Source organism: Canis lupus, chromosome 8 (genome assembly GCF_048164855.1).
Source record: "Canis lupus baileyi chromosome 8, mCanLup2.hap1, whole genome shotgun sequence".
Classification (NCBI taxonomy): domain Eukaryota; kingdom Metazoa; phylum Chordata; class Mammalia; order Carnivora; family Canidae; genus Canis; species Canis lupus.
Window position 1 is genome coordinate 10286127 of NC_132845.1, and position 27008 is coordinate 10313134.

Below are 27008 nucleotides of genomic sequence, written 5' to 3' on the forward strand. Positions count from 1 at the left end.
GATTCTTCAAATCAGAATTCAAAAAGAATATTCTACAAATTATTCTTATTATTGGGGATCAGTCATGATTTTAGGTGCTAAAGATACAGGGACGAGTCAGGTTTCTGCTCGGAAGGGGTTTGCATTCTTGGTGAGGTGAAGACAACACTGAAGAGAATGCCAAGGATCTAAGTCAGTGAAGGTAAGTTCTAGAAAGAGTTACACAACAGAGTAGATAATCGATGACTATCGGGAAGGGGGGTGGGAGGCTGTCTGAGATGTGATCAGCTCTGGTTCTCTGATGAGCTCTGCCTCAGGGACGCAGCTGTCACAGGAGAGCTCTGGTGCTGGGATTCAGATCCTGTGTGGCTCCACCTCACAGCAATTATCACCTAGAGAATCTACTTAACCTTTTGCCTCTAGACCCTCAGTTTCTTCCTCTGCAAGGAGTCCCATGCTCTCTCTCTCCAGGTCTCTTCTTGTCTTGGATTTGTCATTTCTGTATCTCACAATGTTAGCCTGACATGCCCCTATCGGCTGGTAGGAGAGTTTTTCAAATGTTCTCCAATTCACTAATTTGTTTCTCTGTCGAATCTGTCTGTGCCATGTTCCTAGTCCTGCTGTAACAAGTTCTGGCAAACTTTGTGGCTTTTTTTTTTTTTTATGATTAATTTATTCATGAGAGGCACAGAGAGAGAGAGAGAGGCGGAGACACAGGCAGAGGGAGAAGCAAGCTCCTCGCAGGGAGCCTGATGGGGGACTTGATCCCAGATCCTGGGATCACGCCCTGAACTGAAGGCAGGCACGCGACCGCTGAGCCCCCTAGGTGCCCCAAACTTTGTGGTTTAAAGTAAGACGAGTTTCTTCTCTTCTGGTCCCAAGGCAGTAGTCAGAAATGGGTCTCACTGAGCTAAAATCAAGGCATTGGCAGGGCTGTTCTTTCAGGGTAGAATTTTTTCCCTGCCTTTTCCAACTTCTAGAGACCATGCACCTTCCTCGGCCCATGGCCCCACACCCCCATTCTCATAGCCAGTGACAGCAGGATGAGGGAAGAGGCTGTCTCCCTGTGATGTCTCCTGCATTCTCCCTCTTTTGCTCCCCTACTTCCATTTTCTGATTACAATGGCCCACTTAGATAATCCAGAGTAATCTTACTATTGTAAGGTCAGCTGATTAGCGACCTTAATTACATCTGCAACTGTAATTCCCTCTTGCTATATAACCTAACCTATTCACAGATTCTGGAGACTGGAAGACAGATGTCCTTAGATGAAGGGGACATTATTCTGTTCAGCTCACTATTTTTCTATTCATCTTATCTGTTTTTAGTTTTAAATACATGTATGGGAGTGAATTTCACTTGGTTCTTATTTACAATTTTTTTAATCTTGCTTTATATGGATAGAATATATTAGGCCATCATCAACCAAGATATGGTTTCTTTGGGGTTTACTTTATTATCCTGTTCTGTCTTGTTCAGATGAGGTGACACCATAAAGGATTTATTTGTTATATAAATATTAGATTTTTAAAGGACAGTAAGTGTTGGTCTCTGCACTACAAAAGATGTCTGACATCCATTTCAGATTTCTTGTCTGTCATTGTAAATAACCCAGATTTGTTAATAAACGATTTGAATTATTGTTCTAGGAAAGGTATATACATAGGGCATCATACTTCCACAGAGTAGTCTATGATAATTAATTGTAAGAATCTTTTAAGGTAGAAGTTAATCATTTTCATCCATAAATTCTTCATCCTTATCAAGGTTCTGGAATATAGTAGGCACTAGATCATTAGTTATTTAATAAGTAAGTGAAATAGCTAATTTTATATCAAGCCCTAACAAATACACTGGAAGGAGAAAAAGAAGCATATTTTCAAGTGTCTTTAAAACTGACAGGTGTCAGAATAGCATGATAAAGTGTGAAATGTGTCAAGATTCCTAATATATCATGTATTTATCATTATTGATTAATTTGGCGATCTGTATTACAAACCATCATTATCATTTAATGTGTATTATTTTATTCCAGAGTGTCAATTTTCTTTTGTGAATTAATTCTGTTTTTGACATAAACTTCTGGTTATTTTGGCATTACATAAACACAGACTTTTTTTGGGGGGTGGGTGTCCATCCAAGTTCCCTTTGTTTGCCAGAAAAGGAATGCACAGGACCCCTTCGGAGGAAGAAATGGGAACAGCTGCCCTACACAGTGTTGGTGCCAACTTGGGTCTTTTTAGTCCAGTGATACTCTGGGCAACTCATGCACCAAACTGGATGACTTTATTGATCTTCTTTCATGTAACAGTTTTTTAAGACAAATGCATTGCACATATACTCTTCATTTTATGTTTTCATGGTAAGCTTCATGAAAGTCAACTGAAAATTTACAATGAGGTGGAGATTACTGTCAGAAAAATGTATTATATTCTCTATTCCAAACTGCTAGAGCTATTTCTCCACAGCAGTTTTCCCTTCTGAAGCTGAACAGTAGCAAGGTGAGTAATTATTAGAAGCACAGCAAGTTCCTGGAAGCAGCCCTTGTGGTGAAGAGCTTATTCTAAGGCGTTCAATTGCATGTAGAGAGGAAAAGAATTTCCAAAGCAGGCAAGTGTCTTTGAAGAGTTTATACCCCTAAAATGATCTCAAAGCAACAAATTTAGCTGCTTATAATTCTCTTTGGAAAGTACAATATGGCCTACTCCAGATATATGATATTTTAGCAGCCATTTTTTCTGAAAGGGATGGCTAGCTACATAAAGATTCGAGTTCCAGATAGAAATAAAACATTTTCCTAGTTATGCACAGAACATTAAACCTAATGTTAATAATCAGAACTTCATTTATGAATAATAGTTAAGGGAAAAATTCATTAAAAAAAGCATACATCATTTACACAGAACTTTTCTGAACCTTTTTCTGAAAAGGACTTACTGATTCATTAAGTTCTCTCTTTTTTCTTTCTTTCCTGGCCTCAAGTGGCCAGCTCTCAGCTATGTATGACAGAAAAGGCAACCTTAAAAGAAGAGAGTTATGAAGAAAATGATTTGTTTCAGTGCATGGCATTGTAGAAGAAGACCAGAAAATTAAGACTGCATAAGGACCAAAGCTTCATTGCTTCAAGCATTTAGGTCATAGAACTATTGCTTGTAAGTACCAATAAGAAACTGGACTCTAAAGGGCACAGTGCTTTCTAAAACAGAACTACTTGCGGTCAGGGTGATTTATTTACTTTCATTTCATATTTATCTTTCAAATTCCTTAATCACAGGGGTGCTTATACTTTTTCCAGGTCATGAGTTTTAATTGCCATTTATACCTTAGCATTAGCACATAATTTTACACTGTTTATTTTTGCGTAACACATGACCTTCAGGACACATAGATGAATGTCTTTTGAATCTATAGAATGTCTGAGTAAGATGTACATTTTTCTGTACACATAACTCAAGGAAATAGTTTGATTGAAGAATATTATTACCGAGACCAAGAAGAGATACAAAGACAAATATGACATTACATTTCCCTCATGTCATTAGTCTTTATTTCATAATTTCATTTTCTAATCTATTGCCTCTCTCCCTTCTCCTGGGAGTAGGGCTGAAAAATCCAAAAAAGTGATTTGTTTGCACTATAATGTTGAACTTTGGAAGCAAAACTTTAGGGAATAGACTGGCAGTAGACTGATGATGAGTAATTCACTGGGATATAGAATATCACATGAAGAGTTAGAATAATACAAGCAACAGCATTAACTTTCAACTCAAACTATGTTCTAAAATTATTCAGACCAGAACAAAAAAAATGCAAAAGAATATTTTGGAAGCCCTGTTCTGTATAATTGATGCAGAATGTGCATGTGTGTGTGTGTGAGTGTATGTGTGCATGATTATCCTGATTGCATATTTCTATCAATACTAAAAATGCAACTGGGATTCACTTAACTCTGGATATCAGTGTTGATCCATTATTAAAAAAAAATTGATTCCAAAATTCCTTAAAAAATGAGTATATTAGAATTTTGCATTTATAAAAAAGGATTAAGGGCTCATTAAAAGAGTTTTTATCCATTCTACTTATTTTATTTAGCTTCCTTTTTTATTAATAAAATTAGTTTAGTTTAATCCATCTGAAGCTCAAATAATTAATAAGATTTAAAAATGTTTTCTCTGTAGATATTTTAATTCACATATGAGAAAACACTGTAACCAGGTGAGGAGAGATGATAATGTCTTTAATATTTATCTATCTATCTATTCTTACACCACATTTCACAACACTGTTTTTTTTGTTTTCTTTGTTTCTTTGTTTCTCCCCCCCCCCCCCCCCCCCCGGGAGCAGATATGAAATTAGCCTAAAGAAAACATCTGAGCTATGTTATGGAAACTACCCAAAAGTAAATTTTAATACATATGTGTTTTATGTTTTACATGGTAATATTTTGCTTTTAAATATTACCTTTTTATACAATTAAAAATTTTGACATACTCTATAGCATACTCTCAATCTTTTTCATAATTTTCTCCAAGAAGAAATTATTATGACACTAACAAAAAAAATTAAATACCTAGGAATTCATAGATTTGATTATGGAGGAACAAAGTCATTTTAATATAAATTTTTTTCACCCTCCTAGGACAATCATTTTGCTCTAGGGGTCATATCACCTCTATGAAAAATTTCTGCTTTATAGTGATCATATATTTCTATTGCCTCATGATGGTTACTTTTTTCCCTACTTTACATTTTCATGAGGACTAAAAATTACTGACTAATTAGTACAATTACTCTCGTTAATTTTGTTTTCAAGGCTAATCTGATGAAATAATTAAAAATAAAATTAGTTATTGATTATCATTTAATGGTTATTTTGCTAATTTCAACAGGCTAGTTTCAAAATATTTGGATTTAGTCACCTCAAATCTCTCATGGAATAAAAATATACATACAAATAGTAAAACATTACTAATTTAAAAAATAAAATTTTTGCTTTCTGAACTGCTTCCTTCCCTTCCAAGCCTCCTTTTTCCTTAAATTGTGTGAATATATGGTCTAAAAGTCACACATAATATATTCTTGTCAATGAATGTATTGAGTTGATTTTCCCAGAACTGTAGCCTCCATCTGTGTTCCTATTAGCATTTATTTCCTTTTCTAACACAAGCCATTTCAAGAAAGGGAAATCTGTTATATTTCCAAACAAATTACACTTGTAAATGAAACACAAATCCTCAGGGAGATTTGACTTCAAAGTGTCTAAAGGCCAAAAGTGGTTATTGGATTACTAGTTATTTATATATATATATATATATATATATATATATAAATGACTACTACACATACAAATGATTTAAAAGCAAATATATTTTAAAAAAATACAATGTGTTGAATTTGGCTTCATATACCAAATCATTTTATATAACTGCCTTCAAGTAAAAATATAGAAGAATCCATAGTTCTTAACACATTTCAAATAACTAGCCAATAAAAATTCCATTCTTATCTTATCATTAGAGAATTTACAATCATTAAAATATTGTGAAATTTTTTTAAAGAACAAAATATTTAAAAATAAAACATGTCTTTAATCCCACTTACTATATAGCCCTAATGAGTGATTCAGTGTATTTTTCAGTTGATTAAAAAATAACAACTGGGATCCCTGGGTGGCGCAGCGGTTTGGTGCCTGCCTTTGGCCCAGGGCGCGATCCTGGAGACCCGGGATCGAATCCCACGTCGGGCTCCCGGTGCATGGAGCCTGCTTCTCCCTCTGCCTGTGTCTCTGCCTCTCTCTCTCTCACTGTGTGCCTATCATAAATAAATACAAATTAAAAAAAAATAACAACTGACTCCTGAATTTGGTCTATTTAGTTACTTTTCATGAGAAATAATAGTATGATTATACAAAAACATATAAGGCTATGCAAAAACCAAGCTGTTAAATTCTTTATAATTTTATTTCTTTTGGGAACTAGAATTGAAATAGTTAACTCTTAATCATATATAATAAACAGGTGGAGAAAACATAAATAATCTACCCGAGGACTTGATTAAAAAAACAAAGCAATTTTTAAATAAAATCTTCACATTTAGTTTTGTAGCAATGTGATTTCTTAATGTAATTTTTTAAAAATCAAAGTATAGTTGACACACAATGTTACATTTGTTTCTGGCATACAAAATAGTTATTTGATAACTCTATACATTATGCTGTGCTCACAAGCATAGCTACCATCTGTCACCATACAACACTGTCATAATACCGTTGACAATATTCCCTATGCTTTACTTTTCTTCTCTGTGACTTATACATTCCACAACTGGAAGCCTGTACCTCCTACCCCGGTTCATCCATTTAACCTGCCTTCCCATTCACCTTCCCTCTGACAACAATCAGTTTATTGTCTGTTTATGGGCTTTTTTGTTCATTTGCTTAGTTTTTAAGATTCCACATATAAGATCCACATTAAATCACATAATTTTGTTTCTCTAACTTTTTTCATTTATCATAATATCCTCTAGGTCCACCCATGTTTTCACAAATGGCAAATTCTCATTCTTTTGGCTGAATATTATTTCGTTGTGTGAGTGAATATACCATATATATCATATCATCTTTATCATTCATCCATCAAAGGATACTTACTGGGATGCCTGAGTGGCTCAGTGGTTGAGCATCTGCCTTCGACTCGGGACGTGATCCTGGAGTCCTGGGATCAAGTCCCACATTGGGCTCCCTGTAGGGAGCCTGCTTCTCCCTCTGCCTATGTCTCTGCCTCTCTCTTTGTGTCTCTCATGAATAAAAAAATAAAATCTTTTAAAAAATAAAGGATACTTACTTTGCTTCTGCATCTTTGCTATTTTAAATGATGCCTCAATCAACACAGAGATGCATATATCTCTCTTTGAATTAGTGTTTTCATTTTCTTTGGGTAGATACCCAGTAGTGGAATTACTGTATCATGTGATATTTTCATTCTTGATTTTTTGAGGAACCATTATACTGTTTTTCACAGTGGCTGCACCAATCTCCATTAACAAGAACAGTAGAGAAGGGCTTCCTTTTCTCTAAATCTTTGCCAATACTTGCTATTTCTTGTCTTTTTGATATTAGCCATTTTGACAGGTGTAAAGTGATACAACATTGTGGTTTCAATTTGTGTTTCCATGATGATTAATGACGTTGAGCATCATTTCTTTCGCCTTACAAATGCATCATCTGATGGTAGTTCTTATTTGCAGTGTAGTACAAACCTTCATTCCTGAAAGAACTAAGTCGTTAACAGTCATGCCTGGATGAGATTGTTGAAGCACAACATGGTACCACACAACAAATGGTAACCGTGATTTATAAGAAATATGTATTTGGTAATTCTGATGGCCATTCACATGACCAAAGTATATTTCTCACACATATTTGGTCTTTGTCTATAATTCCCCAAACCTTCAGCATTTCTTTAGTGATAAGAGGAATGAGGAGCATCTTTTGATATATATTGTCACTTGTCCTCATTTCTGGAAAATGCTTCAGAGCCACAAACATGAAATGGGTGTCTTGTCAATTCATAACAAGCCCTTTTATACCACAACTGGGTCTATGTTAATAGACCAAAGAGAGAGGTTTTGGAGAGCTTCCAAATTGGGGAACCAGAGAGCTTCCACAGATCACTATACTGAGCCCCAAACTCCAAGAGGACAGAGCTCTTTTGTTCAGAACCTCATGTTATGCGTTTCTTCATCTGGCTGTTGGTCTGGCTTTAATATCCTTTGTAATAAACCAATAGTCTAGTGAGTAAACAAGTTTTCTGAGTTTTGTAAGCCTCTCTAGCAAATTAATCAAACTCAAATTGGGGATTGTGGGAACCTCTATATACAGCTAGCCAGTCAGCGGTACGGGTACCTACCTCGACTTGCAACTGGCATCTGAAGTGGATAGTGGTTTTGTGGGACTGAGTCCTTCACTTGTGAAATCTGATGTTATTTATGGGTAATGTTAGAATTGTGTTGAATTACAGGATGCTGAGCTCGTGTCCTGAGCCTTGCTTCTTGTGGTGGGGGAGACCTTTCCTCCCCCATACACATTGGAATTGAGTCCGTAACCTATTTAGTAACACTAAGGGATGCCCTAGATCTGTATTTCAGATGTACTTTTCTCACCTCCATTGTCAAGGAGTCATCTCATTTCCTCATGGTAGTCGGGATCAATCACCGGAACCAAACCAGTAATTCCCTTTTTTGCCTGTTGATTCAGAAGCACAGAGGAGCTCAAAGGAGCCAGGAGGCAGTCTTAATTTGCAGTTCAGTGGGATTATTGTTGTATCTCCTGGTGGAAGCATCGCTCCTTCTGGAACTTAGATGTCTAAGCCAGCAGAGCATACAGTGTGGGAACAAGAAGCAACATTTTACCAATGGCTCTTTAGGAGTAACAGTGAGTGCTGCCTTTCCTATTTATACCCCTTGATTCCTCTCAATCCTGGCTATCAGAGAAATAGCACCATATATTGGATACTGATTTGGAGCTTATGCAGCCTTCTCTCCATGTGTCCTCTGTCATTAGAGTTTTCTCTTTGCTTAGAGTAAAATACTAAAACAACAAGAAGTTGTATCCTACCTTTTTTAAATCTTCCTAAAAGTATAAATAGACTTTTTAAAACTCATATGAGCAAGGAAAAACCTGAAAGAGGAGATTTTTAAATAACTGGTGTATAGTAGCTGATGAATCAATAAACAGTGCATAGAGACAAGTAGAGTTCCATAAATTATTTTAGGCATCTGCTGAATGCTAAGGGTTTGGAATACAAAGATAAACAAGCTCCCCTCTCCCCACCTCTCTTCTTCCATCAAGAAAACATTAGTTGTAAAATATTTCCATGTTTAAAATTAAAAGGAAAAACTAGAATCCTTAAAAACAATGCAAATTTTAAATAATGCATCATAGGATCTGAATTACTTTGATAGTTAAGTAAAATACCATAGGTGGAGCACTTATGGGACAGCTTGCACATAGTAGGTGCTCAGTATGTATAAGTACACTGAATTATAAATATTTGTTTAGATTTTTATATTTCAGGAACTTATAAGTGCTGAAGACACCAAAGTAAACATGAAAGGCATGACTTAAGACTCACAGATCAAGACCATATCTTATGGAAGAGGAATTTACAAACAAGCTGAGTGATTTAAAAAAAAAAAAAAGAAGAAGAAGAGGGAAAAAAAGAAGACATTATAGTATAAAGTCACATAATTCATGCTAACTGCAAATAATGTTTGTAAATGAATTTCTTAAACAGAGTTTTAAATAATAATAATAATAATAATAATAATAATAAACCTCATAGATTACAGTAGCAGGGATGTTAATTATGGATGAGGTAGTCAAAAGGGTCAAATTTTGTTGAATAAAGTTCCAAATAACAAAATCATTTGGGAGGAGGGAAAGAAGGTTAATTAAAAGTTATTATCAAAAATCAATTTACCCAAGCATGAAATGGAAACAGTCCACTAAATATAGATAATGAGAAAAAGTATATAATCTCTAATGGTAGCTAAATAAGAGTAGAAGAAAGTCGTATTAGAAGTCAGGAGATTTAGATTTTCTTTCTATATCTCTCACTAAATGAGAAAAAAAATAATTTTTGAGAGAATCTACTTACTGCTATTTTGTTCAGTGAACATAGGGAAGCAGAGATCCCCCTCAGACCTTTGCCATCCATCTCCGTATGAAATATTTAAGGCCAAGAAAATTAAATAACAAGGTCTTGCCAAGTGTAGACTGGTGGCTCCAGGGGGCTGGATGTGACTGCTACATTAAGCTCTAGATCAAAGCAAGCTCTGTCTATTGCAATCACTCTACTCTTTAACTCAATCTGTTAATAATTTAAATTAAAGTTTAATTTTATTACAAATGTTATCAACTCTTACAGTGTTCCAAATATTTATGACATTGTTAAGAGAGGGATCAAGAGGGTTTTGATAAAACAGTGTCAAGAAAGTTGAAGGAAGCCAAGCAGGCGGCAGCAGTGACACACACTCCACTGGGCCTGAGGAAGACACAGGGGAAAAATGATACTAGGGTTAGTGAGGTATGCGTTTGTGTGAGGTTGACCTAGTCTAACATGTGAGAATTTAGAGTGAATCTGAAGAGTTCTTGCCCGTTTTTGCATCTTGTCTATTCTGGTGTGATTTGATCTAAATATTTTCATAAGAAAGACAGAATGCTAATAGCTCGTATGCAAGAATATTTGACAGCACTGACTCATAATTATGTTGGCAGGATGATTAAAATGAAATTGTAGCTTATTTGATTTAAGTAAGAGTTTTTTAAAAAAACCACAAAATTTTGCAGACATTTGTTAAAGGCTATGACATTATGACCACCTTCCTCTTGAAGTTCTATCTTCCAGCCTCATCAGATTTCTTTTTCTTTCTTTCTTTTTTTTTTTTTTTTAATATTCTTAATGTTTCTCACCTTCCTTCCTCTTCATGACCTTTGCATGAACCACACTCTGGAATGATCTTTCCTACAACCTAGTATACTTTCAATCTTTAAAGTTCAACTCAAATGTCCCTTTCTAAAACAATGAACAAACAAAACACATTATGATACAACCTTCCAGATTAGGGCTTATTCTTCTGACACACATTCATATATTTGTTTGCAGTATGTATGATCAAATTATAATTAAAATTAAAAATCCATAATGGTTCACTGTCTTCATCCTAACTAGAAAACAAGCTTCACAAGTTCCTAAGTATAGGAACAGTGTCTTATTCTCCAATTGACTTCTACTCCCTTGGATATGTTATTACATACTCATGCAGAAATAAACAAAAATAAATAAATTCCCAGGAACTGGGGGCCTTTTCATCATGTTTGCATCTCGAGAATTTAGCAGAATCTCCAGCATTTAGTGGCTAGTACACAGTTGAAGTTATCCATAAACAGATGAGCCTCATTTGTTCATATTTAACATTGCACAGTTGCATATAGTAGCATTTGAGAGCTGGTACTTTGCTACACACTGTAGGTGAAGTCCATACACTATAGGAGTTCATAATCTAGCTGAGAAAAACATGAAAGTAAGTGTGGAATAAAACACATGATCAAAATAAAAATAAATGTGAAGAAAATAAATTATATTTCAGCATTTGTGAGGTTAAAGCCTCCCAGTTATTTTGTCTTTGAGCATGATACACTTTTCCAAAGAAGCTATCAAATATCTCTATAGGTGAGTATGCTAAGGTATAGGAGCATGCTGCTCTTGAATCTCTTAGCCTGGAGTCAGGTCAGGAATACCAGCTGAGATAAATTGTAAAGTAAGTATGTACAATTTGACAAGCCAGGCAAGGATTTGCCTATTGGGAGTGTTCTAAATCTTTTGTTCTTAGTTTTGTCCCTCAAAATGTTCAAAGGTAGCTAAACAGCATGCGAGATCAAGCATAGGGAGTGGAGCAATTGCAGAGTATATATGTATATTTTTTTTTTTCACTTTGTGGGTGCGTTATTCACAGCATTGTTGTTCTGATCATCAATTTGCATTGCATTGTTTTTCCTCATATTTATGGATGCCATTTTCTCCCCCTTGAAGTCATGTCTGCTTACTCTATCACTTCCCACCTCAGTAGGTTAATACAATATACAGGGGAGTAAACACACCGGCTGTGTCTACACAGTGAATCAGACAGTGAATCAGTTGAGGCAGCTCCAGGACTACAACAAGCAATGGATTTTAGGTGCAAGGGGAAACACGACAGCATGGGTATGGCTAGAAGGATAAGGCAAGAAAAAGATTTGAGGACAGGGTCTATCTAGGAGCAGGCATAAAAGTCAGTGGTCCTAAAAAAAAAAAACAAAAAACAAAAACAAAACAATCAGTTTGCAAAAAAATTCTAAGAATATGTTATTCTTCATTTCTAGAAGCTTTGGTTCAGGATGTGAATAAAAGGATAAGAATTCACCTTAGTCTACACTAAAAATTCTTCTTGTTATGCTTTTTTTCTTCTTCTTGTTGTTATAAGGAAAATAAGTCACAATATTTATGTTACTCCAATTTCAGCAGTACATTTGTTAAATAAAAAAGCAAAAGCAATAGAATTGACCCCAGAGTCCGCTTGCATCTTCTCCTTCAACCTGCGGACTATTTCCCAGTACTTGATGAACATGTAGTTCCTATGGGGAAAACCAGAATTCTTACCTCATTAATACAATTTAGTTTTATTAAAAGCTGTTTATTGCCTTGCTAAATTGCCACCAGCTACTGCCCTTTGGACCCTAAAGTGTCAGTTTTTCTTTTTCACACATGTGTTTTTGATTGTTTTCATTGAAAAGGTCTTCAGTAGGTTCAATATTTTTGCGTATTAGCGACATTAGTCTCACCCTGGTTCTGGTGCTTATAATGGAGAAGAGCCTACACTACTTTAAGTGTTAGGTTCTGTGTCCCAAAGTGGACTATATTTATATTATAAATAATACGGATATGGGAGTTCTTCAAAGGGGAAATGAAATGTGTTGGTACATCATAGGGCTTGAATGAGCAAGGATTAGGGACAATAATAGGTAAGAGAAAGAAATGAGGAGTTATGTAATAGTCAAGGCTTTTGAAAAATGATTTAGCTGTCAATACCTGCTTACTATTTTTTAAACTACTTTGTTTTCTACTCCTTTATGTCACGTGAGTTAGCTCACCCGTGGAATTTTCTAAATTTAGATTTTAACTTAATATGCATGTCCTCTGGCAATACCAACATAGCTAGAGAAGTAAGTGACAAATAATTACCAAACTCAATGTGATGAGCACTTTGAGTTCAGAAAATAAAGCCTTAAGCATTACCTTCTATGAGGTTAAAATCTATCCTGGCAGGGGATCCCTGGGTGGCGCAGCGGTTTGGCGCCTGCCTTTGGCCCAGGGCGCGATCCTGGAGATCCGGGATCGAATCCCACATCAGGCTCCCGGTGCATGGAGCCTGCTTCTCTCTCTGCCTCTCTCTCGCTCTCGCTCTCTCTCTGTGACTATCATAAATGAATAAAAAATTAAAAAAAAAATCTATCCTGGCAGGAAAAAAAAAAATGGGAGAGAGGGAGATGCACTCACAATTAAAGACAAACAAGAAAAGGAAATGTAAGTATGAAATCCAATCCTTGAATTTACACGTTGATGTTGTCTTAGGCTTTATTTTTGGTTCTTCGTTTTTTAATTACAAAGCATTCTTAGGTGACAAAACACACAAATACATAGTTTCAAATACTACCTATACCCTTATACCTTGATAATAACCAAATCTATGTATGTAGCATGAATCTCACTCCTAAATTCTACTTGTATATCCTACTTCTTATGTAAATGTTGCATTTGGTTGGATTCTAACTGCATGCAAATCCACATACTCAAAACCAAATTTAACATTCCTCATGAACATTCTTCTACTGCATTCTTTTTTTTTTCAGTAAATAACTAGAGTTATTCAAATTAGAAATCATTCCATACTGTCCCACTCTGTTTCAGGCCATTGTTTTCCTTTTCATTTCATATCTTCAAATGTATTTTAGTCAAATTCAGTCAATATTTATCGTATGGCCATACTATGTCAGACAAAGCTGAAAACAAGATAGTAAAACTTATCATTTAGATATATATTTTATAAGAAATTAAAAATGTAAGAGTTAAGAAACAGTAAGTAAAGAGGTGTAAGGAAGAATATTTAGTGTAGGGGCCTGGGTTGCTCAGTTAGTTAAGCATCCAACTCTTGATTTTGGTTCAGGTCATAATCTCAGGGTTGTGATATCAAGCCTCAAGTCGGGATCCATGCTGTGTTTGGAGCCTGCTTAAGATTAAAAATAATAATAATAAGAAGAAGTCTATCATCTTTTCTACATACTCTCATTCTACATACTCTCACTTAATGACATACTTCTTCTTTTACTGAAAAACAGAAGAGAAATCATTGCTTGTACATCCCCTACCTTCATCTTGCTACTTTGTAGGAACCACTCCTACATTTATAAACCAGTTCATACACCTGTGTATATAAAGTTCCATTCCCTGAAACCTACTCAAAGAATTTCTTTGGCAATACCATCTTTCTTGTATCATCATCATTTCTCTATTGGATCACTTTCATCAAGAAATTTCTACCAGCAGTCATAAGAGGGTGACTCAGAGGATGGATATGGCCATGTGTTTGTACTGAGAGCAGTGCTGTACATTTTCAGCTCGGGTACCAGTGCTGTCTCAAGAGGATGTAATCTTTCCCATTGGATTCTGGGCAGGTTCATGGGAAACCAAGAGGTGAAGGAAGATTAATCAACAGAATACTTGGTAGCTACTAAGTCAGATCACCTTAATGATACTTAAGTGTGGTTTACCGGAGTAGTTATGTGGAAAAAGGAAAGATATTGGAGTTACAGATCATACCAAACACCACGGTAAATCCCAAATGTATGACAGGAAGAAAGGAAGGAAGGAAGGAAGGAAGGAAGGAAGGAAGGAAGGAAGGAAGGAAGGGAGGGAGAGAAGAAACCATACAAGTACAAATAACCTTGTTATTTGAATCTCATCCATGCTGCAAAACATGCTGATTGGCAAATTTTCAGATAGAGGGAGCCTATATTCCATTATATTAAGTGGAAATAATCATATAATCCGCCAATCCAAAACCTCCAACTAATTTCCCCAAATGTCAATAAACACTCCAAAACAGTAATAAAACAACTCTCCAAGAACATTTGAATGACAGAAAGCATTTAAAACATCAATTACCTAATAGTTTAACACTAAATGAACTTACTAGTTAGTACGCTGTGTTCAGTATGTCGTGATTTTCGAAGGCATTCTACACAAATTACGCTTTATTTTTATATTGCAATGAACATAAGTTGCCATGTAAATAAACCTCGTGAAATATTTTGTTTCCAGCATATAAAAAGTCTAAATAACACTTAGCAAAATAAAGAGACAGTTTTTCAAATGTGGTGTTTACCACTTGAAGAAGTGCTCAAGTGAGATTTCATAGCAAGAAAGACAGTCTACAGGCACTGTCGCAGCAATGGTGGAGAAAGGTTAGTGAGAGTTAGAACATATAACCATTCCTGGCAGGAGGTGTGATCCTACAGGGACAACAGCTGAGACATGACAGCAGTGCATTCCACATTCTCTAACTAATTCTCATGAGTTACTTCAATGTTTTTGCTATGGCACATATATAAATTCATGACAGTGGATTTTCAATTCAGAAAGTTTGGGGTGAAAAATAAAAATGGTCAAGTGTGAGTACATTAAAAGCAAAGAAAATCAATGCCTGAGAAAAAATAATATCATAAGGAAAGAAAAAATAAAAATGAAAATAATCCACTGCGAAAAGGTATTTACCACCTTATGTCACCAAATGCTGATTTCCTTAATAGAAAAATAGCCTTCTAGTAATTACTAAGAACAAGACCAAAAAAAAAAAAAAAAAAAAAACCTCAATAGAAAAATAGTAAAAGGGGTGCCTGAGTGGCTCAGTCAGTTAAGCGTTTGGTTCAGGTCGTGATCCCAGGGTCCTGGGCTTGGATTACGCTTCAGGCTCCCTGCTCAGCAGAATCTGCCTCTCTCTCCACCGCCCCCGCCCCCACTCAAGCTCTTCCTCTCTCTCATGGTGTCTCTCTCTCTCTCTCTCAAACATGCAAGAAAAATCTTAAAAAAAAAGAAAAATGGTAAAATATACAAATAATTCCTAAGAAAAGGTATGTATGTTTACACACACACACACACACACACACACATCCTTCCAACGAATGAAAAAAAAAAAATTGTTCCATCTTTCTTGTATAAAACAGTTACAAATTAAACTCTGCAGAGATAACATTCTTGACATAGCAAATTGGAAAAAAAATCCAAATATGTGCTGTCAAAACTTGAAAATACACTTCCATACATTATTGTTGTTGCTATAAAACTATGTGGAAGAGTACTGGTAATATCTCAAAATTAAAAGCACATGTATTCCTTAACACAGCAATGCCCATTAGAAGAGTCTAACTGGGATATGCGTATGCACCAAACAACTATGAAATGATATATGTGCAAAGTTATTTAGTGTGGCATTCTCTATACTTGCAAAACATCGGAAGCGACCCACATATCCAGCAAAAAAAGACTAATCTATGAAGTCATATCTACACAATGAGCTACTATGCAACCTTCAAAAATAATGTACTGACATGAAGAGAATTCCAGGATATACTGAATACTTAAGAAAGCAAAGTACAAAATGATGTGTATCATATATTAACTTTTGAGTAAGTGAGGAGAACAAACAATGCACAGGTTATTTTGTTTAAATTAGCAAGACAAAAAAAATTAAAATAAAATAAAAAAATAAATTAGCAAGACATACACATACACACACATCTGTAAGAATCATCAATAGTCTAATAAAATTTAGGTAAGGAAAAGAAATGTGGTCAAAGGACAGAAATGAAAACAAGATTTTCTCTTTTTTTAAGATTTTCTATGTATATCTTTGTACAGTTTTACTTCTTTTTTTGTACAATTTTACTTCTAATCATGTACATTCATTGATTATTTTTAGTCCCATATGTGAAAAATGAAAGAAACAGATGAAACTGATTGTACATCAAAACAGTAATGTAGTGAAAGGGTTTTAGAAGAAGTCTTCTCAAAATGTGCTACTTTGGTACGTGGAGTATTTTGAGCTCAAGACAACCAAAGCCCAGCAGACTCAAGAATAACTTTGACCTCTTCCTTAAGCTACCTAAAATAATTTTGATGGAGGGGAGGGTGCTGCTGGCTCAGAAAGAAAGCTATTACAGAGATAGTTAAGCTATTAAGTGAAGCTATTAAGAGACAGGTTTTTTGTTTGTTTGTTTTGTTTCCTCTTATTTTTTAAATTTGAATGACCTGTCTGTATGGCAGGACAAATATCTCATTACTAAACAGCTGCTTTTCCTGTCACCCTGTGAATCACCCTCCTTGCCTTTGAAGCCCCAGGCCCTTATCCCATTGCTTAGTTGAGGTTGACATATATAAGCCTCAATTGCTAGGTTTGTCCTTGGATATCCTATTTTATGGGGTCCCCATATATATATGTAATTATTATTTTTTTCCTCTGGTTAATCTGTTTTTATGCCAATTTTGTTTATTAGATCAGCCAAATAATCTACAAGGATCGAAGGAAAATGTTTTCTTTTCCTCAACAATAGACACAGAAAAAGACTTATTTCAAGGAATGTTAGAGTACATTATATTGAATGAATTTATTAGTGGAATTAATTCTAAGTAAATTAACTAACTAACTAAATCTCAAACTTACATTATTTTATAAAATAAAGCAAATAAAAATAAATAAAATTATAAGACATTAAATAAAAACTTGTTAAAATTCAATTAAAAATATAAACTTATGATTTAGTAAACACAAATATTCTTACTACTTTAGTAAAATTGCCTGAAAGTTTTATTGCCTCCCATAGAAATGATACCTTGACAGAATGTCTTCTCTGTTTCTACTCCGTGTTGAAAGAAACTGGAATATCTTGTAGAAACGGCTAACTTCATTTTGGGGGAAGGAAAGGCACATGGTAACCCTGGGACATCTTTTTATATCAGAAAACCAGGAAGCCTTTCATTTTTTAAAGCAGTCATATCAAAAATATGAGGCAGTCACCTGGAATGGGTTCCCACGCTCAAGTTCTGACAATGGACAATAAAAAACAATAATAAACGTGGAGTATTGAAAGACATCAAATCCACAAAAATTCATGCGTTCACAATAAATTCTGTTTCCTTTGTTCCCATTACTAAAGAGGCTGGAAATACTAAGTACTGAATTTTCCAGCCTACCTACAGTGAGAGGCTTTAAGGTGACACCATGAATTATATAAGCGAATGGATTTCTTGGGGTGGCTTAGGAAGCTGTGCTTACCTTCTGATTTCCACTCTTATTTGTACTACTTTGAAAGAAGATGCCCAGAGACTCAGTAGTTATTGTTACCAGGAAGTCCAGACCAGAAAATATCAGATACTCTTTCTAATCCTGACATTATTGACTCAAGAAACCCCCACAAATACCTACCCACAGTGGCTTCTTATTCTATAAGAGAAGCAGACTGATGTTACTGAGTTTGCTTTTCTGTTGCTTGCAGCTAAATCATTCATTGTTCTCTTACATTCAATGCAGTATCTTAATCATGTATAATATTTCTGTCCCTGGACTGTGAGTTCACTGAGTGATACTTACAGTCCAGGGACAGAAATATTATACATGATGAACTCTTAGTAATGCTTACTGAATGTATAGATCAGTGAATGCTGAATTTTTATACTCACTCTCCATAATTTCAAATGTTGGTTAGCATAAAGTGCATTGTATTATTTTATCCTTGAGAATTCTGAAAAGAGGGATGCCTGGGTGGCTCAGCAGTTGAGCGTCCGCCTTAGGCTCAGGGCCTGATCCCCCGGGGTCTGGGATCCAGTCCCACCTCAGGCTCCCTACAGGGGAGTCTCATGAATAAATAAATAAAATCTTAAAAAAAATTCTGAAAATATTTTTTTTTGTCTTTGATTACCACAATAAGGTAATATCACTTAAAGTGAAATTTGGGTAGGGGCACCGGGCTGGCTGAGTCATTAGGATAGGACTTTGATATCAGGACTTTGATATTAGGATAGGACCTTGATATCAGGTCATGAGTTTGAGCCCTACATTAAGGACAGAGTACTGGGCGGGGGGTGGGGGGAAGTAACTTGGTTCTATTCTCCGAATTGGATTAATTTGTTGTTTATTTATAGTTTGCCAAGCAACTAAACTCATATTTTTCTGATAATTTCCAACTGTCCTCCAATTGATTATTTTTTAAATACATATTTTATTTATTTATTTATTTATTTATTTATTTATTTATTTATTTATATTTATTCCTGAGAGAGAGAGAGAGACAGGCAAAGGGAGAAGCAAGCTCCATGCAGGAAGCCCAACACGGAACTTGATCCCAGGACTCTGGGATCAGGCTCTGAGCTGAAGGCAGATGCTCAACAGCTGAGCCACTCAGGAGTCCCACTTCCTATTGATTCTTCAAATTATTTTTGAAGAAAGGGAATAAAATCCCAGAAATAATTTACCTTATGGCATGTAGAAGTGAAACTCATACTAATACTACATAAGATCTGAAAAATTTAGCATAGCATAAGGACACTTTTTTTAACTAAAAAAGAAAAAAGGATATTGAGTATCCAACACCATTAGAAAAAGATTACATGTGCTGTAGGTCATCCAAAGCATAATAATGGTGCCAAAAATAAGTATTAAAACTGCATTGGATCTAGCACTTACTAAATTCAGAAATGAGAACAACAGATCAACCATATGCACATATACTAAAAAATTATGCATGAGCATGTGTGTGTATTAAGTAGCACAAAGACATTGTCGGGTATTTTAATCATCCCATATATGTCATTTTCTGATCCTATATTGCTCAGTGTTATGGGAGTTCATCTTTTTTTTTTCTGCTACTAAGATCTAAAATATTAAATCTGTCTTCATTATCGATTTAGTAAATATTTTCTGGGGGAAATAATAAAAAAACACTAAGGATATACTACAGGTATTTTTCACATGGTAATTTTTTTGTTCTCAAAATGTAGCATAACTATTGAAGATGATGCAGGGTTTTTAAATTGTTTTATTCATTCAACTCTTCTGGCAAAGAATATTGTAATGGTAAAGCTTTGCCAAGTCTTCATCTGAGATTACTAAATAAAAATTTTGTTTCAAAACAATGCTCAGAAACTTCTTAACAAAAATAACATCACCATTTTTAAACTCAGTGTGATCTATATAAAGAAAACTATTTCATTCAGTCTTCAGAGCATCTCTACATATTTGCTTATTTTTAAGAAACATATGATAAGGTTTTTGTTTAACAGAGAGTCAGTTTACTCTCCAATAAACAACATTTTCTGACATCTTGAGTAAAAACAGTCTTTTCCAGTTAATTGACAATGTTGGAACCATGGGTATCTTAATTTGAAAACATCCTTAAGTTTGTGTAGTCCAATTCTCCTGTAAAGGAAGAAAGGAAGTCACATTGACTTGAGTTTAAGGGATTCTAAGATTGCCTTTATCTTATTTAAAACCTCTCAGGCACCTGGGTGGCTCAGTGGTTGAGCATCATGACCTGAGGGTCCTGGGATCGAGTCCCGCATGAGGATCCCTGTGGGGAGCCTGCTTTTCACCTCTGCCTATGTCTCTGCCTCTCTCTCTCTCTCTGCATCTCTCATGAATAAACAAATAAAATCTTAAAAAATAAATAAGAATTAAAAAAAAATAAGACCTCTCACTTAGTGGTTCTTTTGATACTTTAGCAAACAGAATTCATACTGGAGGCAACATCCTGCTTAATGCTGATTATAGAAATCAGATCATGAATAAGATAGAGACTCCATAAATCTTTACCAAAATATTCCAAACCATAATAATTTCAAACTATTAAAATATCATTTAGTAAAAGTGTCACTTACTACTCTATATAATTCCTGAAAATGTCAGTTTCATAACTAAAGAAATGTCAACTTCAGTTATTTAATCTGTTAAAAGTATCATGTTTTATTAATTTTGAAAACAAAGAAAAATGGTCTTAAAAACTCTATCAGAATCTAGTGTATCATTCTTTTATCAATTTACTGAACAAATACTTGTGAAATGCCACTTTGTACAAGTGGTTTGACCATGCAAACAAAATACCCTAAGTCCTTTAATCTGTGGACCTTAATACTCTTTTGAGAGAGACCTATTAATAAACAGACATGCAAATAAATCTCTAACATATCGAGTGTTGGTGAGAATTAAAAGAATGAGGAACCTGGGCAGTGTTTCAGAGAATGATTTGGGGAGAGGACACTGCTGTGCTTGAGGGGTTAGTTAGGGCAGACCTCTCTGTTCAGAGGACACTAAAGCAGACACTTAAATGAAGCAAAGGAGCCAGCTGTGCAGATAGAGCTAGGGCATGACTGCTTCAGATTTAGGGAGGAGCATGGTTAAAGGTCCTGAGGGAGGTGGGCAGGGAGTTGGGGTGACTGGGTGATGGGCATGGAGGGGGGCACTTGGGATGAGCACTGGGTGATATGCTATATGTTGGCAAATTGAACTCCAATTAAAAAAATAAATTAAAAAATAAATAAATAAAAAATAAGTAAATAAATGCCCTGAGGGAAGAATGTTCTTAGTATATCTGAAGATCCCCCAGAGACCCGAATGCTCGGGACAGAACGAACTGGGGAGAATGATAGGAGCTGAGGCAAAAGCTTGGGATCACACAGCCCAGTGCCTTTGAGAACATGGTACAAAGATCAGAATTTTCATTTCCAGTTTGAGAAGTCAAAGATTAGCTATTTTGAGACGAATGCAATGTTATAAAATCACAAAACACAAATCCCTTCAACCGTTTCTGCCAGAAACAGATGAAATTATAAAATAGAAAGAAGTGAAGAATTCCAAAGTCAATTACTTTCCCCTCCTCCTTCCATTTCTCCTCCTCCTCCTCCTTCTTCAACTCTTGACCTATCTGAAGACTAACTGTAAGCTAAACTCTGACCTAGGGAATTTTAGTACAATAATGATAGGTATTGAAGACAATGATATCCCAATACACAATTTATTGTTTATGCATCTATTAGTTCAATACTTTTGCAAAGGAAAAACTCTCCGTATAGGCCATTTCTACCCAGGGAAACTCCTTAACTATGCTAGGAAATTGCTTTTAGGACTAGGCTCATTTTACTAATCTAGGCAATAGATTTTGAACTCACCAAGGAATCCATAAGCAAAATCTCACAGCAGGTGCAACTGCAGGTGGCAGCGAAGCTTTCCAAATAGCCACCGAGTCTGCCAGTGTAGAAGATCTTATGTCATCTGGTAAGTATCTCTAATGGACAGAAATTGCTTTGGGGCAAAAAAAATCTCTTTTATGTAGAGAGTCAGAAAGAACGCTATTAAGTTTTTTTGCATTTTTTTTTTCATTCCAAAAAGATGGCAGATAGATTTTTTTTTTTTTTGGTTGTGAAAGAAGTCTAAAGATGTTCCTTTAAAATAAAACTCAAACTGTTCTCTGATGACTTATGCTGAAGTGGATCTGCACTGCATTTGTAATTACTACATAATTTATATGTAAAGTGATTCAAATAATTGCCATAAATTTAATAGCATGAGTTTTGAATGTGTATCACCTAACCTGAGACACTGTGTACCTTACAGTTTCTTTGAAGATGTAAAACATTCATCCTCCGACAACTAGAAAGATCAGGCAAAGACAAACAAAAGGAGGAAGGTCCTTGAAAGATTCATACAGGTAGAAGAGAGGAATGTTGTGAAGCTGTTGCTTGCGAAGAAGTTTCTTTTCTGGCCACTTATTGACTTTAACCAGTGGGTTGCAGTGTTTGCAAGACTAGGTGGTCACATAAAGGTCATGCAAGCCCCTAGGATTTCTAGCAGATTTTTAAAAATCACACTCCTGAGGATGTGCTGTGAACTTTTCCTTTTTGCCCTTTTTTAGAATCACACATTTGAATTATCATGGTCTATTACAGTTAGAATACTGCTGGCTTTGCTCCATCTTTTTGTTCTTGAACCACAAAGAAGGCATTATTAATGCAAAGATTTGAGGAAAGACAGAGGAATTTGGTCCCCTACTTCTGCTCTTCTTCCCTGTTCCCTCTGGCTCCTCGGGGGGTCCGTGTTAATATGGGCCCTTTGCAGAACCAGAAGGGGATGTTGTTGCTGCTAATTTATACACGCTATTGAAGAAATTAGGTCTGTCAAGTGTATCATCATGCAACTATTTTTAATGATTATGGGAACACAAATTCTTAATGTGCTTATTAAATCTAAGACATTGGCATACATTTTGAGGGAGCTGACAGTAATAACAGAGCTAAATCACAAGAAAAATAGTTAAACAAATATAAATTAGAGATAGGAAAAAGATCTGTCTAGACATAAAATCATCCTTTTTATCTTTTAAAAGAGAGAAAGAAGAAAGGGGAAGAAGTGAAATAGGTTTAGGAACCTAATGAAGAAAATTTAAAATAGAGGCGATCAATACTGGGAGGCTCAAGAACAGAAATGTGCTTAGGGTCCTGGAATAGCAGATTGGGTTCTCATCTCTGCTGGGCCCTTAGCATGCACCAACTTAGTTCACTTTTGTGGAAATGAATCCTGGTGGGAGAAAAACAAAATAAAACAATGCATTGTATTAATTATTTGTTTCTAGTAATTATAAAGAAACCTAGAATATTTTAGTCTCCGGAAAGTTTTAAAATTGAAAAACTTGGTGGATTCTAGGAGACATTCGTCATTCTGATTATAAAATTTTTAAAAGTAGTTCAAATTTGGTCCATTAATTTTTATATCAAAAAGTGTAGTATCATTCAGCATCACATAAAAAAGAACGTTAGGAGAGCCTTCAGGTATATAGCATAAGGCTTAGTAAATAAATTAAAACAGAAAATGGAAAAAATGGGTCACTGGAGCTTTGTGTAGAACTTAGAGTAAAATCAATTTTATTATGATTAAAGAAGCATAAGATAGGGATGAGAAAGGTGATAAGGGAGATAGGATGGTCTGGATAAAGAAAAAGGACTTTAACTTATAAACCTATATTCTCTATGAGCAGAACTACTGCCAGCTGGAAACACACAAAAGACATTTTGAATGTTACTGCAATCCAGGTGCTAGTGATTTTCTCTCTAAAAATTCACCCCATATGTGCAATGGTTTATGGTACTCAATACCCAAGGACACTGCTCAAAAAAAAGGAAGAAATAACACTTATTACCTAAGTGGAATATACTCATTTCAAATAAACCATTCATATTTAATGTAAGGCTTGTTTTAAATTCTTTAATTTTGCTTTCTTGAAAAGACATGAGTTTTATGATTACTTTCTTATAATTGTTATAATTTCTAATCACATGAAATGCATTCGTAGCAATCGCAGAGTTAAATTCTTTGCAGAGCTTAGAGCAAGAGATAGCACCTGCCTATTATATGTGCAATGAGGATTCAAGTTAGCAACAGACTAGGAACATCATCCTCTAACTCCAGTGTCTATAAACATGAGGATTATAATGTAATTCTTTGTATTTTTATTATGGTCATTTAGGATTCTATATATAGAAAATTATAGTTAATATAAGTCCATGTTATACAATATGCTATAATGAAGCCACCACTCAGGTCACAAGCTAGAACATTTTCAATTTTTTGCAGCTACCTGTATTCCCTATCCTAGAATGAACTTCCATCTAGAATTCTCTGTTTGTAACTCCCCATTGCTTTTGAGAACAATGAGAACCAAACAAGAAAGTCAGTTCAATCAGGTGATTCACCCACTGTTTATTTCCTATTGACTTCAATGTCTGACATAACTTCATAACTAGCACCTCCAAGCCTCTTGTGAAAGAGGGACACATTTTATATATTTATATATATAATATATATAATATATATATATATATTATGTATATAATTTTGCTTTCTTGAAAAGACATGAGTTTTATGATTACTTTCTTAAAATTAAATATTATATATATATTTTTTCTTGCTACCTATCTGATCCACCCGGGGAGATGGAGCTCTCCTGATAGTGACAAAGCCACAGAATATTTGTCCATTTCATGCAGCCAAGAACTTACAAATTGTTCAGAGATTGGGAAATATTATAACACAACCTGAAAGCCAATTGATGACACCCAAACTCATCTTCTTTTCCTTCATTCAGGGCACAGATGTGCAAGTCATTCCCAAAATTTTCTTAGAAACATCATACCAGAGCAAGCCAGTATAATTTGTAAGCAAAACTGATTTTCAGCAATGAGATCCAGAGTGAGATAGTCTTCTTTTCCCCTGTAGATGATGCAGCCAATATTTTAGAAGGGTATCAGAAATATAAGAACAATAAGTTCATGCTATTAATTCCATCTGCTTCACCTGAGAACAAGTCATTACTGGGTGTTGCTGGGGAACTTAAAGCCCTAGGGAGAGGATTCTCCTAGAGTCTTTCTTCATTGAAACTATAAGGCTGCACAAGTCCTTGGTATATCTCTGACATCTCCATCCTCGCCTTGCCCTGCACCTCTGCCCAAAAACTGGACATGAAAAGAATTAACAGAAGAAGAAGCAAGTGAGTCAGCATTTAAGCAGAGGCTTTACAGATTGCAGTAAAGGAAAAAAATAAATGCCTTATATGTTCTTTGAACCTATAAAAATTTACATTATTATTTCCCAGAGAGTGATATGTGAGGATTATTTTGACAATTTCTGGTAGATGGAAGTTGTATTTTATTGCAATAAAAATCATTAACTACAATTATATTATGAGAAACAAATGCCTTTAGGACATCAGAATTTTTTTTTCTAATTTTCAAAAATACGCCATAGGAGTAGAGTAGTCATGTGTATGGGGCAGTCTTTTATGAATATTCACATACAATAATTTAATCACTACAGTTACCAAATGAGAGTGGTATAATATCTATTTTTCAGGCTTCGTTAAGACAAGAGTTAAATGATTTACCCCAAATTCCAGAAATGACAAAAAATAGTGTAATGTTCCTTTCCAGGCAGCGATGTACTGGCATATGTTTAACAACCAGCTTTCTGGATGTGGGGGGTGAAAGGGATGGGGAAGGAGAGCTGTCAAATTATGACATTTGACAATTTTCATGGTATAAATACTTTCACCACGGCAGATTTCAAATTATCTACGTGATGTCATTGGAAGAGGAATGTGGATGAGTGGTTCACTAGCACATCATTACCCACTATGTATACCATAAAGATGCAACAGACACAAACAGCATCAAAGCTAAAATAGCAAAATATAGGAGAAAGGTGATATGAGCACTTGTTACCTTTTTTCCTAATTCCGTCATTTAATCATAAGCTTATACACATGTGGGTAACAGGAGTGCTAAAATTCCTGAAAATTTAATAAATCAGCTCTCTTAAGCTGATCTGAGCCAGCTCTAGAACACCACTATGCTCAGGTCTCATACTAAGCCTATTTCAATAGTGATGACTTCAAGAAAGAGTACTCTTATTTCCGCTTTTCTGCCTTTGTTGCCCTTAAACTAAATTGAAACAATGAAAGTTAGCATTTCCAATCAGAACATCTGACAGACAATTCCTCCAAGCTCCTCCTCTCCCCTCCCTGATTCACATCTCAGTGAATGGAGCTCCCACTGACTTTGTTGCTAAAGGTTAAAATCTCAGAGTCCTCCTCTACCCCTCTGTTGTTCTCATATCTGACCTCCAATTCATCAGCAAGTTGAATTGCTGCCATCCTCCGTTTCTCATTCATTTATTAAAAAACAAAGCAAAGCAAAGCAAAACAAAACAAAAACCCAACAACAACAACAACAACAACAAACAAACAAACAACTTACTGGCCAATTTCTTTTCTTTCTTTTTATTTTTTTTTAAAGATTTTATTTATTTATTCATGAGAGACACAGAGAAAGAAGCAGAGACACAGGCAGAGGGAAAAGCAGGCCCCCTTTGGGGAGCCTGATGGGGGACTTGATCCCAGGACCCCAGGATCCTGGGCCAAAGGCAGACGCTCAACCACTAAGTCACCCAGGTGCCACCTCCCCTTTTTTAAGACTTACTGGCCAATTTCAATGTATCCATTACAGGTCCAGGTTTTCACAATAAAGAATGAATAACATAAAAATCTTGCTCTCCAGAAGCCTTTGTTCTTGTACCAAAGAGACAGAAAGTAAGTAGGAACCAAATCGAACACTCTCATTGATAGTGTGTCACGTGCTGATAAATTCCGTGAAGAAAAGTAACATAGAGGAAAAGGCTAGAAATTGGCAGAAAAGGGTGATGGTTGGCTGGAAGTTCTCTCTAATGAAGTGAAATGAGAGCAGGGAACTGAGTGGGAAGGAGAAACACGCTATTTGAAATATGTGAGGAAAGGCCTGTTCTAAGGCTAAAGGCCAAGGCCTTGAGATGGGACCATACCTAG